Source organism: Sciurus carolinensis, chromosome 4 (assembly GCF_902686445.1).
Source record: "Sciurus carolinensis chromosome 4, mSciCar1.2, whole genome shotgun sequence".
NCBI lineage: Eukaryota > Metazoa > Chordata > Mammalia > Rodentia > Sciuridae > Sciurus > Sciurus carolinensis.
Window position 1 is genome coordinate 2,548,605 of NC_062216.1, and position 12,548 is coordinate 2,561,152.

The 12,548-nt window shown below is 49.8% G+C and overlaps 1 protein-coding gene across 1 annotated transcript in view; it reads right to left on the reverse strand.

Moving 5' to 3' along the window:
* The window catches only part of Csmd1 (CUB and Sushi multiple domains 1), a 1,673,782-nt gene that overhangs the window by 502,524 nt on the left and 1,158,710 nt on the right, over positions 1-12,548 (reverse strand). The gene's annotated exons all lie outside the window — the stretch shown is intronic.

Genomic DNA, 12,548 nt, shown 5'->3' on the forward strand with positions numbered 1-12,548 from the left:
ATTACAAACAGGAGCTCTACCTGCGTTTTCTGACTGACACCTGGGGCGGAGGTCGGGAAATGAGAGGGAAGGAGGGAGCCTTTGGGGCCAGAGTCGCAGAGCTCCCCCTGTAGGTGAATGAAACCGAAAGTGAAAGATGGGGGAAAAGAAGGGAAAACATCTCCTTCCCTCATCACTCTGAGGGTCATCTGAGCAAGGGGGCAGAGCCTCTTTTGTCCAGGTTACCCTCTTCCTGGGTGGACACAGATGGAGGGACACCTCACCAAACCAGGGCCAGACCATTTTGGAAAACTCTAAGTTAAACAAAATTAGACATCTTTCTTTCTTTCTTTCTTTCTTTCTTTCTTTCTTTCTTTCTTTCTTTCTTTCTTTTCTTTCTTTCTTTCTTTCTTTCTTTCTTTCTTTCTTTCTTTCTTTCTTTCTTTCGACAACTTCTCAGCTTAATAAAATTGATTATGTGTAAATGGGGAGGTTCACAGCACATAGAAAGTTCAGAGGTCTCTGTCCAGGAAGTCCATGTTCACCAAGTGTCAAGAGCAACCAAAGTTCTACAAAAGCAGTTCTGATAAGAAACATGTGATAGGCACAAATTTGTATCATATTAAGGTAAAAAGTATAAAACCCAAACAATTCTTAGTTTCATTCTCAGTCACAAGTTACTTAAGACCATTGTAATCTGTGGACACTGGTCTCTATAATTTCCCCCACTGAACCTTGTGTGAACCTCTGAACCACACTGAGTAAATAAAATAAATCTAAGAATAAATAAAATAAATCTAAGAATCTTGTTTTGAAAACAAGTTCAAGATGTGCCGTATTTCCCTCTTCAGGTTCCAATCTCTAGTTCTTTCTATTTACCTAACTTTTAGTTTCCATATTTTCATCACTTTTACAGTACGATTTTACTGAACATCTACTATGCCACAGCCTATTCTAGGCACCAAATATGCAGAAATGAATAAGCCCCGATCTCGTGGAGACAGCAGAACAGTGATTAAGAACGATTAAGCACAAAGAAAAGAAAGCGTCGTGGTTGGGACCTCTTCACTTTCCCTCGCCGAGGCATGCATGTGTCCTCCGTGACACCTAACAGGGCTCCGGCTTTTCCGGGACTTCCATCAGACAGGCGCGAGCTCAGGAGCCTGACCCAGCAGTGTGGACTCCAGGACTCCACTCCCCTCCAGCCTCAGGACTCAGGCGTGGCCACCTGAGTGCTGTGGATGTCCCCCGCAGCACCTTCAGGCTTTGGTACTCGGCTCTTTCCCAATTACTATCACGCATCCTTTTCGCAGATGACTGGAAACAGCCACCACTACGTATTGAAGCTTCTCTATCTGAAGCATTAAAATTATTACAACGGCAATCTCTCTGTTTGATTGCAGCTTAGAAAATTCCGCCCCAAGAGGTACGCTCATTCCCAGCAGCCAAGCTGAGGGGCTGCTCGCTGCGATGAATCAAGTTGCTGTTGAAATAGAAAGTGCTCAACTTCTAATTTATTAGCTCTAGCTTTGGCTCATCTAGCTCATGAAGCAGTTCAGTATAAAAGCCACCTGTGTGCTCAACTTCATATGCCTAGTAAACTAAGATTTCACTGATTTGTGATCACTATATTTAAAATAAAATGTATTAAATACAACATTTATATTATTCAATTTGGTTTTCTCAGAAGGATTCATAGAAGAAAATCTCAGGAAAAAAAAAACTTTCCATTGGCAAATAAGTTTAGAATAACTGAGATTAATTATGTTATATGATTTAAACAATTATTAGTAGTTGGGAACAGTAAGGATTAACTGAAAAATGATTTGTGTAAGATCAAGATATATTAATGTTCAAATTATGCACCCAAGTGGAAAACATTAAGTTAAACAGTGAGAGTAGGAGAATGTTGTCTTTTAAATAGAATATCATGAAGATATTCCCTGCTTACCCTTCTGAAAATCCCAACACTCGACCTTTGATTTCTAACGACGTTTCCTTCGTCACCTTCTACTTAACTTTACCGTCATAGGAAGAGCCTTTCTCCGTGAATAAACCACTTCTAAATTGGGGCAGTTCTAAAATGAACTCTTTCTAAATATGGTTTTCCTAGAGAGTGACTATTTGCAGCTGTATTTAGCATTGATACTACAACCATTTTTTGGGGGGGAAATCTGAAGGGACTTAACATTAAACTCAAGTCCAAAAACCACAGCTGCGTTGATGTCCACCCACCCCTGTGAACCAGGTCCACCTGGCGGGCTGCACGGAGGTTCCCACCTCCTCCCTCAACCCACACCTGGGCTTCTCCTGGATCCTCGGAAGCCTTGATCAGCCCACCTGGTGTTTTCTTCTCTAGCACGCTTCTGTTTTTAACTGACGCTTGTGATCACACTTACGAGTCAGAGCGGCATTTGAGTGTGTGTGTGTAAGGGTCAGGTCAGGGCACGTTCCTCCCTCTTCTGGGTTGGGAGCATCCGACACCCTATTAGCTATTTCACAGTAGTCACTTATCATCATCCACAGTTCTCCTAGTCACGGAGCCGAGAAGCTACTCCTCCTGTCGGTCTGCGGCTGTGGACCGTCATCTACATGCTGGGTGGTGCAGACGTCGGCCTTTCAGGACTGAACTCCGGCCGCTGTACAGGACGTGCCCTCCCTCCTGGCTCCTGAGGCGAGCAGGACTGCCCCCGTTTAGATGTGAGGCCCCAAAGCTGAGGGGCAGGCAAGGCAAGGAAGCTTAGCGGCGAGGTGACGGTCAGGAGGGCTTGACCCAAGCAGTGGCTCGTCCGCTCAGCGAGGTCAGCTGGTGGTAAGCGTGGGCAGGCAGGTCCCTGGGTACACGTGGGTGAGCGGAGCTTCCTCTCTCCTGCTTCCTGGTGCCACGTTCCCCGCCGCCGCCCTCCACCACACTCTCCCACCAGGATGTTCTGCCTCACCTCAGGCCTGAGGAACAGAATCGGCTGTCTGTGGACCGAGGCCTCTGGAGCCAGGAGCCCCAGGATGCACCTTTCCTCCTCTAAGTGTTCTTGTCTGGCCGTCCGCTCCCAGCAGCGAGAAAGCGGACTGAAGCAAGGACACCTGGAGACCGCAGCAGAACATCTCTCAAATGCCAAAGAGCCCCTGAGCTGGCGGCTGGAGGGAGCAGCCCTGGGGAGCCTCAGGTTGCCTCCTCAGGTTGCCATCTCTGCGGGTGTGTCCCTGTGGCCACTCCCCACCCTTCCAGACACGGTGCTGTTGATGACCTCACGGATCCCCCAGCAGCTGAGTCCTTCCACCACCCACACAGGAAGCCCAGAGCCCACCGGAATGTCCCACTAACCAAGGGACGCAGCCCCAGCCAACAAGATGGGAGGCACAAGTGCCAGCAGCAGCAAAGCAGCGTGCACAGGAAGGCGCCTTCAGAGCCCGGGACCTGCTCGGCTTTCCAGAAGATGCTATCATCAAAGAGACAGACGTGCAGCCTCTGTGGGTGTGGGAATGCCTCTTCTCACCCTTTGATTTTTGTGCATAATGTGTCATTTCTGGGTCAATTTTTTTCTTTTTATGGCAGCAATTTTAGACTCATCTCCTCAAGCCTTGAGGCAGTTTGGCACGGCTAAAATGCATCCGTGAGTAAATAGTTCTCTGCAGCCTAAGGAAAGAAAGGAAACTGATATTTCATGCCAGTTCTACTATTATGCGCTAATGACAGCACAGGAGGGTCCCCAGCAGCAAGGACATAGCAATGCTCAGCGTGACTGTGGCCAGCAAGGACGCTGCTGAGGGGCTGCAAGTGACCCGTGCCCTCCAGCTGAGCCCGGCTCTCACAAGCACTGCACCTAGAGAAACATGTGACTGTCCTGCCAGAAAATTTAATTCAAATCTTCCAGGTATGTTGTAAGTTCATGCAAACCTGCTATTTACCACACTAGTGGACTTTTTAGTCCTGTAAAGTGGAGAAAGTAAGTCCTGGGGTTCCCTCTTCCTCGAGAGTCAGAAGCTGTTCCCTGTGTTTCGGGAAGGAGCGGGCAGGGCAGGGTTGGGCACTACGGGTCCTGGTGGACGCAGGGCTTGGAGGAGCTGGTGCAGGGCAGGCAGAGCTCTCCGGCAAGCCCCTCTCCCACAGCTCATCCGTGTCTCTCCTGAGATCACAGGCAGAAGCCCCACCCTCCATCCTGGCAAGACTCCAACTGGCAGGATGTAGTCACCTCTGACTTGGGATCCAGAGGCCACAGAGGCCCCTGACTCAGGGTCACAGGATGGCTTATGGAGCTTTCCCTTTGCCCTGCAGCCAGAGCGAGAACACGGTGGGCCTGAGCAAGAGCTGGAGGGAGAGGAAGGGACAGGGCAGAGTCCAGCAGCCCGCGCGCCCTCCATAGCCCACGCCACAGCTGTGCACGGCAGGACAGACCAGTCCCAGTCACAGGGAGCTAGCCAGGCGTGGAGAGGCAGAGGGGTCAGGGGACGCAGACCACTCAGGCTGGGCAGGCACTCGAGACGGCCTCAGCAAAGGAGGTGGCCCGTCCCACCGCGGAGAGGAGGAAAGTGAGACCCAGGTCACTTGTCCAAGTGGCTGAGTCAAGCTACCTTTCTTTACTCTGAAAGTCCTCACTTCAATCTGTGATGGACCAGCAAACCTAAACATAAAGAAACTTTTCAGCAAAATCGGCAAATATTTTCTCCTGAGCTTATATCTACCCAGTGCAAGAACTTTCAGTGTTCTGCTTTATCCTTCACCCTACATCTGTAAGAGCACCCCCAGCACCACTCCCCAGCTCCCCGGAGAGGAATAACAAGCAAGAATGCAGTCAGGAGGGCAGGGGCACACAGGGACACACATGTCACAAACTGTGACTTCCAGAGGTGAATTCAGAAGTCACCATCAGAAACGTGAACATGGTGCTCTAGGGAAGCCAGCGCAGAGCCACGCCCCACAAACTCGCCTGCACTGCACTCAGTTTACACGCACACGCACTCCCAGCAACTCCCGTGCCCTGCTTGTCCCCACAATGGCCCACTCTGTTCCTGGCCCTGAAGGCAGACCCAAGAGCTGATGTCACCAGAGTCAGAAGCCCACAAGGCCTCTGCAGGCAGGAGACCCCACCCAATGGGACTAGGCAGAGCCTGTCAGTCAGGGCTCCGGATTCCAAGGCAGCTACTGGGGAGGGTGGCTCTGTGGCCCAGGAATGCAGGGGCAGTCAGTGCCACTGAAGCCAGAACTGGGGACAGGCAGTCAGTGTAGAAAGGGACCAGGTCAAATGGAGGAAATGGAGGCCACAAACACCATCTGCCTCTGGAAGCTGGAGACTGCCCTGGGAGAATGGAATGTCAAGGATCTGCAGAGCCCATTGATTACCAAATTTACCTGCCCTTGTCAGGGACTACAGACAAGGAGATGCTAATTAATGCCCCCTGGGCCCTTGCCTGGCTGAATCACTTTGACCCTCCCCCTGCCCATAGCCTCTCACTTTGTGCATCTCACCTGCAAAACCTGGTCTAGTTACACAGGCAGCAAGGAGAGATAAGGGGGAAGAGGACTGGAGAACAAAAGAGACCTTAACCTATAAAAGATGCAGGGCGCAATCACTTCTTGGAACTTCAGCCATGGCCCTCCTCTCTCTCCCGGGAGAAGTCTGTCTTATTACCTTTAAATAAAACCTGCTGAATATGTTTGCTTCTCTAGTGCTCAAACTTCAACATTAGAGGGAGCAGAACTAGTCACCGGTCAACGGCAGTATCACCATGTGAGGCTCACTGACAAAGGGACCAGGGGCAGAGAAGAGGCCAGCAGAGGCATGGGGCCCAGTCTCTCAGCCAGGTCATCTAAGGGGTGTGGGACAGAGCGACCTGCTGGCTTGGGGAGTCCTGCGGGCAGCTTCCTCCCCATCTGCCTGGTTTGACTTCCTCAGTCCTGCTGCATGGCGTGAAGTGCCCCTAAAACCTTGCCTTCAGCTGATTGGCAGGAAATCCTCTGATCAGATGACCAATACCAATGCAAACCCCAGGACCCCAAGTTACAGACAGCTTCCTGGTAAGACTTCCTAAAATCCTGAGTACACCCTTCCTAGTTATTTTCAAATCTCTGCTGTTTATCATTTGATCTACTTAAATCCAATTCTCCTCCCCCCCCCAAATATTGAATTCTTATAATAGTTTCTTGTCCAATATCAATTATGGGTCATTACTAGAAACAAAATCTTAAATTTCTTCTCATATTTAAGAATGAGGTGGGACTAAGTCAATTTGAGAGGAGGCCAGCCAGGGGTACTGGTTAACAAAAAAGAAAGTGTCTTGGGGCACTTGATGTTAGCATCAGACCATGCTGGGTAGACACAGAGTTCAACCTGCCAAGGTCACCAGGCCAGCAGAGGCATGGACCCAAGTCCCTGCAGCTGTGCATTGGTGCATCTGCCCTCCTGCCATGGAGACCACCCTCAGTGCCCCTTGCGACTGAGGACAAAAGCAAGGCCAGGTCCCCTGGTCTCTGCACCTGCTCCTCCCTCCTCTGGGGCCACCCACTTGTCAACCTGGGGGGATCCTTGCCTTCCCTACCTGAGGAGGCCCCAGTTCTGCAGCCACACCCAGAGCCTCTGCCCACGCGCCAGGCCCACAGCCATGGAGGCTTCCTGATGCTCTTTTGTTAAGCTCCGAATGGCTGGCCTGTGTGACAAGGAGACCCAAGGGCTGGTAAACGAGGGAGGTGGCCTTGGGACCTGGGTCCCTGCAATGCTGCAGGTTGTGGTCCTGCCTCCCCCCCCCTTTCTAAGAGAAGAAGGATGACCAAGGAAAGCAGAGCTGACTTGAACAACCACTCACTCTCCCGGGGCGGGGCCCGTCTGCATGCAGAGCTGCTCGCGGGGTGTGTTGACGCACGTGGTGAAACAGGAATACAGTCAGGCAAAGGAAACTACCACCTCTCCAGTTGTCCTCTCATTGTGAGCGTAAGGTATAAAGCCGCCCGCCTCTCCCGTTATAGGAATTTCCGGCCTCCCCATCACCTGTCAGTCTGCGCTCTGCCCGCCACTTACCTTACAGGAATTTCTGGCTTACGCTGTCGCCATCTTCCTGCCTCCCACGTTATGTCCTAACATGCTATTGGTTCATCACTCAGCCTGCAAGAATTCTCCTCCGCGATTGGTTCCTTCCAGCCCATGAGATTCCAAAATCTGGGAGAAGCCATACGCCATCTTTCTCCTTTTCTCCCCTTCTTTTCGCCCCGAGCAGAAGTGAATCATCCGCATAAATAAAGTCTCTTGCGTGAGATCTCGTGTCTGCGGAGCGTTTTTTCTAAGAGCTATCCGCGAGCCACAACTGAGCCAGCGACCCCTAACATCTGGTGGGGAAACCCGGGATGGGTCTTTCCTCTGGCAAGAGGAATCCCATCCGATAGCCCCAGCGCCCGCGGATAGAGGCTCACCTTCCATTTACCTGGACGCCCAGTTTTCTGCATGCAACACCGGACTCCAAATTGGTGAGTTCCCCTTAGGCAGGTCCCCTGACCACTTGAACACATCTTGGCTGATCTGAGAAGCGTCCGTTGAATATCCGGGGCTCTCAAGACTGCCAAGGTGTGGGGGTGCCTCCAACCACGACTTTCATAGTTACGGTTGGTCCCTATAGTTGGTCCTAATGCTGGGTGGATTCCTGATTTTATGGTGCTGAGATTCTTTTTCAGGGTTTGAGGCTCATTTTATATTTTTTCGTCTCACTTGAAATCCTGGCCAGGTCCTCAAACTCTCTCGGCTAATGCCCGGTAGGCACTGGTACTGTGTGACGACCAGACCTGTGTACTAACCTTCTGATTGCCTAGCACATGGTCGTGGGACGCCATTGATCACTAACTAGGTGGGTCTCAGTCTTCACCATGGGATCTAGGACTTCCACCCCAGCAAACTCGCCCCTGAGATGTTTATTAAACAATCTCAAACACCTTCACCTGTTCCCTGCATTAGAGCTAAACTGTCCTTTAGATAGTAAGTCAGAATGGTCTATTTATGACACCCTAAATTCTAGCTTTATGCTAGGTATAATTATATGCCTAATTATACTAGTTATAATTAAGTACATATGTGGGCGACATGGTGAATGGAAAGAGACTCTTCCCCTTCATGTTTTTCCTTTCTTTCAGGCTAAACCTAATCTCTGCTCTCCTCAAAAACCTGAACACGTTCTCTTGGCTTCTCCTCCCCCTTTTAACCCATCTTTCTCTTCCAAGTTTGATCCAGCTGATGAATCATCTCCTTACAGGCCTCCTACTGCAGAAGGCCCTGTCCATTCCTCCTCTTTGCCTCATTCTGTTTCTCCTTCCACTCCTCCACTCAGCCCACCAAGTCCTCCCACCACACGGTCTCGTGCACATGTCCTAGCTCCTTTACAGGAGGTGGCTGGTGCGGAGGAGTAATCAGAGTCCATGTCCCCTTTTCACTGTCGGATCTGTCTCAAATAGAGAAGTGGCTAGGTTCCTTCACCTCCAACCCTGCAACCTTCATTAAGGAATCTCAGTACCTTACCCAGTCTTATAACCTTACCTGGCATGACATTTACATGATCATGTCCAACACCCTAACCCCTGGGGAGCGCAGGAGAGTCTGGGAACAGGCGCGCAATTAAGCAGATGAGATTCATCAATCAACCCCAACCCACCCCATTGGGGCTGAAGCGGTACCGGATAGGGAGCCCCTATGGAACCATAATACTGAGGCTAGGTGTCTACAGCGGGATAGGTTTCAAACCTGCATCCTTGCAGGTCTTTGAAAGGCTACTATTAAACCCATTAACTATGATAAACTTCAGGAAATAATACAGGACAGAGATGAAAACCAGACAGCCTTTCTAAGCCGCCTTACAGAGGCCATGCTCAGGTACACTAACCAGGATCCAGAAACCCCGGAGGGACGGCAGTTGCTTATGAATTATTACTTTTCCCAAAGTTACCCTGACATAAAGGTCAAATTGAGGCAGTTGGATAGGGGGCCCCTTACCCCACAGCCACAGGTTCTAGCAGTGGCATTCAAGGTTTATAACGGAAGGGAAGAAAAAAAACAAAAATTAAAATACCAAATGCTGGCCAAAGCCTTTCAGCCAGCTAGACCTGCCCAACTGTCCACTGCTAGGGGCGCCCAAGCTCCCAGAAGACCTCCAAGCTCATGCCTCAAGTGCGGGCAAGAGGGCCACTGGGCACGAGCCTGCCCCAACCCCCGGCAGCCCCCAAGTCCTTGTCCAAGATGCCACCAACCGGGACATTGGGCAATGGATTGCCGTGGAGCTCAGAGAAGTCCCCGGTCATCCTCGGCCCCTCCCTCCGGCGACTTGCTGGGATTGGCAATGGATGAATGAAGGGGCCCGGGACTTTTGCACCCGACGACCATCACCACTCAGGAGCCCCAGGTGACCCTTACGGTGGCAGGCAGGCAGATCCCTTTCCTTATAGACACTGGAGCCACCTTCTCAGTGCTGCGGGAGTTTTGGGGACCCACTTCCCCTGCCAATCCTCAATTGTCGGGGTAGAGGGAAAACCATATAACCCCTTAGAAGCCCCTCCAATAAGCTGCCATATAGGACAAATTGGCTTTACTCATTGCTTTTTGATAATTCCTTCATGTCCCATTCCCCTTCTGGGAAGGGACATCCTAACCAAATTGGGTGCCTCAATTTCCTTCTCACCCACCATGCGCCTCAGCCAAGACTCCTCTGCTATTCCTCTCCTTATGACTCTACAGGAATATACAGCTCAAACAGAGTCCTCATATCCCCTTCCTCCCTCCCTGGTTGACCCCAAGGTCTGGGACACTCATACACCCTCTGTAGCTAAATGCTCACCTGTACTCATTCATCTAAAGGACCCAACATCCTACCCAGCCCGGGCCCAATATCCCCTTCCCCAAAGGAGCCTCATAGGACTTCAACCAATCATCCAGGATTTAAGACAGAAAGGCTTCCTGCGCCCTGCCAACTCACCTTATAACACTCCCATCCTGGCCGTTAGGAAGCCTAATGGATCTTACCGTCCAGTGCAAGACCTCCGCATCATTAACTCAGCAGTGGTCCCCATCTTTCCCATTGTATCCAATCCTTACACCCTGCTTTCTTCTATTCCTTCTTCTACCACATACTTTTCAGTGCTAGATTTGAAGGATGCATTTTTTACTGTCCCACTTCACCCTGATTCACAGGCTCTCTTTGCTTTTACTTGGACTGACCCTTTCACTCGAGTTTCTTCTCAGCTGACCTGGACAGTTCTCCCACAGGGTTTCCAAGACAGCCCCCATCTCTTTGGCCAAATGCTATCTCAGGATCTTGCCTCTCTCACATTCGTTTCCTCATTTCTCTTACAGTACGTTGATGATCTTCTTCTATGTAGTCCCTCTCTTGAGGACTCTCAAAGGGACACAATTAAGCTTTTAAACTTTCTGGCTGACAGGGGTTATAGGGTTTCTCCAGCTGAGCCAGCGACCCCTAACAGTGAGGAAGCCTGAAATCCACTAAACAGAGCTCCAGGGACAGTAGGGTACTGACAACTCAGTCCTGTGTCAAGCATCGGAGCCCCGGATTCATGGTCCTGCCAGACTGCAACTGGACATTGAGTGAAGTGATATAAAGGCCGTAGGCAGTCAGGCAAGATGGCCATTGAGGAGGGGGGTGGCCAAACCAGATCAGGTTGTGAAATGAATTGATAAAGACATTATGGTAAGAAATTGGTGCCTGGGGAAAGGTAAGTTCCCCTCCCATCTCAGTCTTCCTCCAGGAAGCCTAATTAACCTGTTGAGAACGTAGTGCCATCCGTGCAGCCCTCTTGTATAAACCAGCTATTTTGTGAACGGGGCCCCCAGGAAAAGGGCATGCGAGCACCGAGGATGCCGGCAGCCGCAGCGGAGCCTTCGAGGGCCAATACAGGTCACATGGGATGTGCTGGGCCCCAGGTTTATCAAGGCTGTTCAGAGATATCTATCTGAGGAATGTGCAGCTGTCCGGAGACCCCATCTATCAAGGACAGGGGAGCCTAGCCCTGACCCCTCTCCCTCAAAATTCACTCCTTCCCTCCTCCCTGCTCCCTCCAGGACCGTTCATTTTTGGTGGGACCCAATAAGATTCAAATACAGTGGAAGGACCAAACCAAACGAGGACAAATATTTAGCTATCTGAATTTTAACCAATAATGTACAGGTCCTTGTGTATGAATGCTGAAAAAGCTCTTAAATAGAGCCCTTTCTCGCCACTCGCCCCCCCCCCCCCCCCAGCCATTGTATCAGTCTGGGCTGGTCGCTGTCCAAGCTCGAGCTTGCTTTAATAAAACCTGTTGTGTGGTTTGCATTACTGTGTGTTCACTTTGACTCTCCGGGGATTAGTCGGAAAGGGACCCTAACAAACCAGGGTCCCTACCTTTGGATTGTAAATTCTAGGAGTCTGAATACCCCCTCCAGAAACACAGACACCCCTGTGCCAAGCTTTCAGACTGGGGATTTAACAGATGCCCATGAAAACAGCCTTTTCTTCTTCTGTTTTTGTGAGCACAAGGCCTCAGCCACATAGATTAGGGCATTTTTTAAAAGAGGAAAAAAGTTTTCTGGGGAATCTCCATACTGCTTTCCATCGTTGTTGCACCAATCTGCAGTCCCACTGAAGCCAGAATTAAGGACAGGTAGTTAGTGTAGAAATAGGGGATCGGGTCAAATCCAGGAAATGAAGCCATGAAGCCATCTGCCTCTGGAAGTTGGAGACTGCCCCTGGAAGAATAGAATGTCAAGAATCTCCAGAGCCAATTGATGACCAAATTTACCTGCCTTCATCAAGGACTGCAAGCATGGAGCTGCTAATTAATGCCCCCTGGGCCCTTGCCTGGCTGAATCACCTAGGCCCTCCCCCTGCCCATACCTTCTCACTTTATGCAAAACCTGGCCTAGTCCGTAGGCAAGAAGGAGAGATAAGGGGGGGAGAGAACTGGAGAACAAAAGAGACCTTAACCTATAAAACATGTAGGGTGAGCTCACTTCTGGGCACTTTAGAACATCAGTCATGGCCCCCTTCACTCTCCCGGGAGAAGTCTGTATTATTACCTTTAAATAAACTTGCTTAATATGCTTGCCTTGGCTGCTTCTCTAGTGTTCAAACTTCAACATTAGAGGGAGCAGAACTCGTCACCAGTAAATGGCGGTATCACCACCAGCAACGTATGAGTGTGCCTTTTCCCCACATCCTCGTCAACAATTACTGTTGCTTGTATTCTTGATAACCGCCATTCTGACTGGAGTGAGATGGAATCTTAGAGTAGTTTTGATTTGCATTTCTCTAATTGCTTAAGATGTTGAACATCTTTTCATATATTTGTTGATCAATTGTATATCTTCTCCTGTGAAGTGTCTGTTCAGTTCCTTAGCCAATTTATTGATTGGGTTATTTGTTTTTTCGGTGTTAAGTTTTTTGAGTTCTTTATATATCCAGAGATCAGTGCTCTGAGGTACATGTGGTAAAGATTTTCTCCCATTCTGTAGGCTCTTTCTTCATGTAATTTGTTACTTCCTTTGCTGAGAACAAGCTTTGTAATTTGAATCCATGATATGACATTTGCAGATGTATGGATGAAGTTGAAG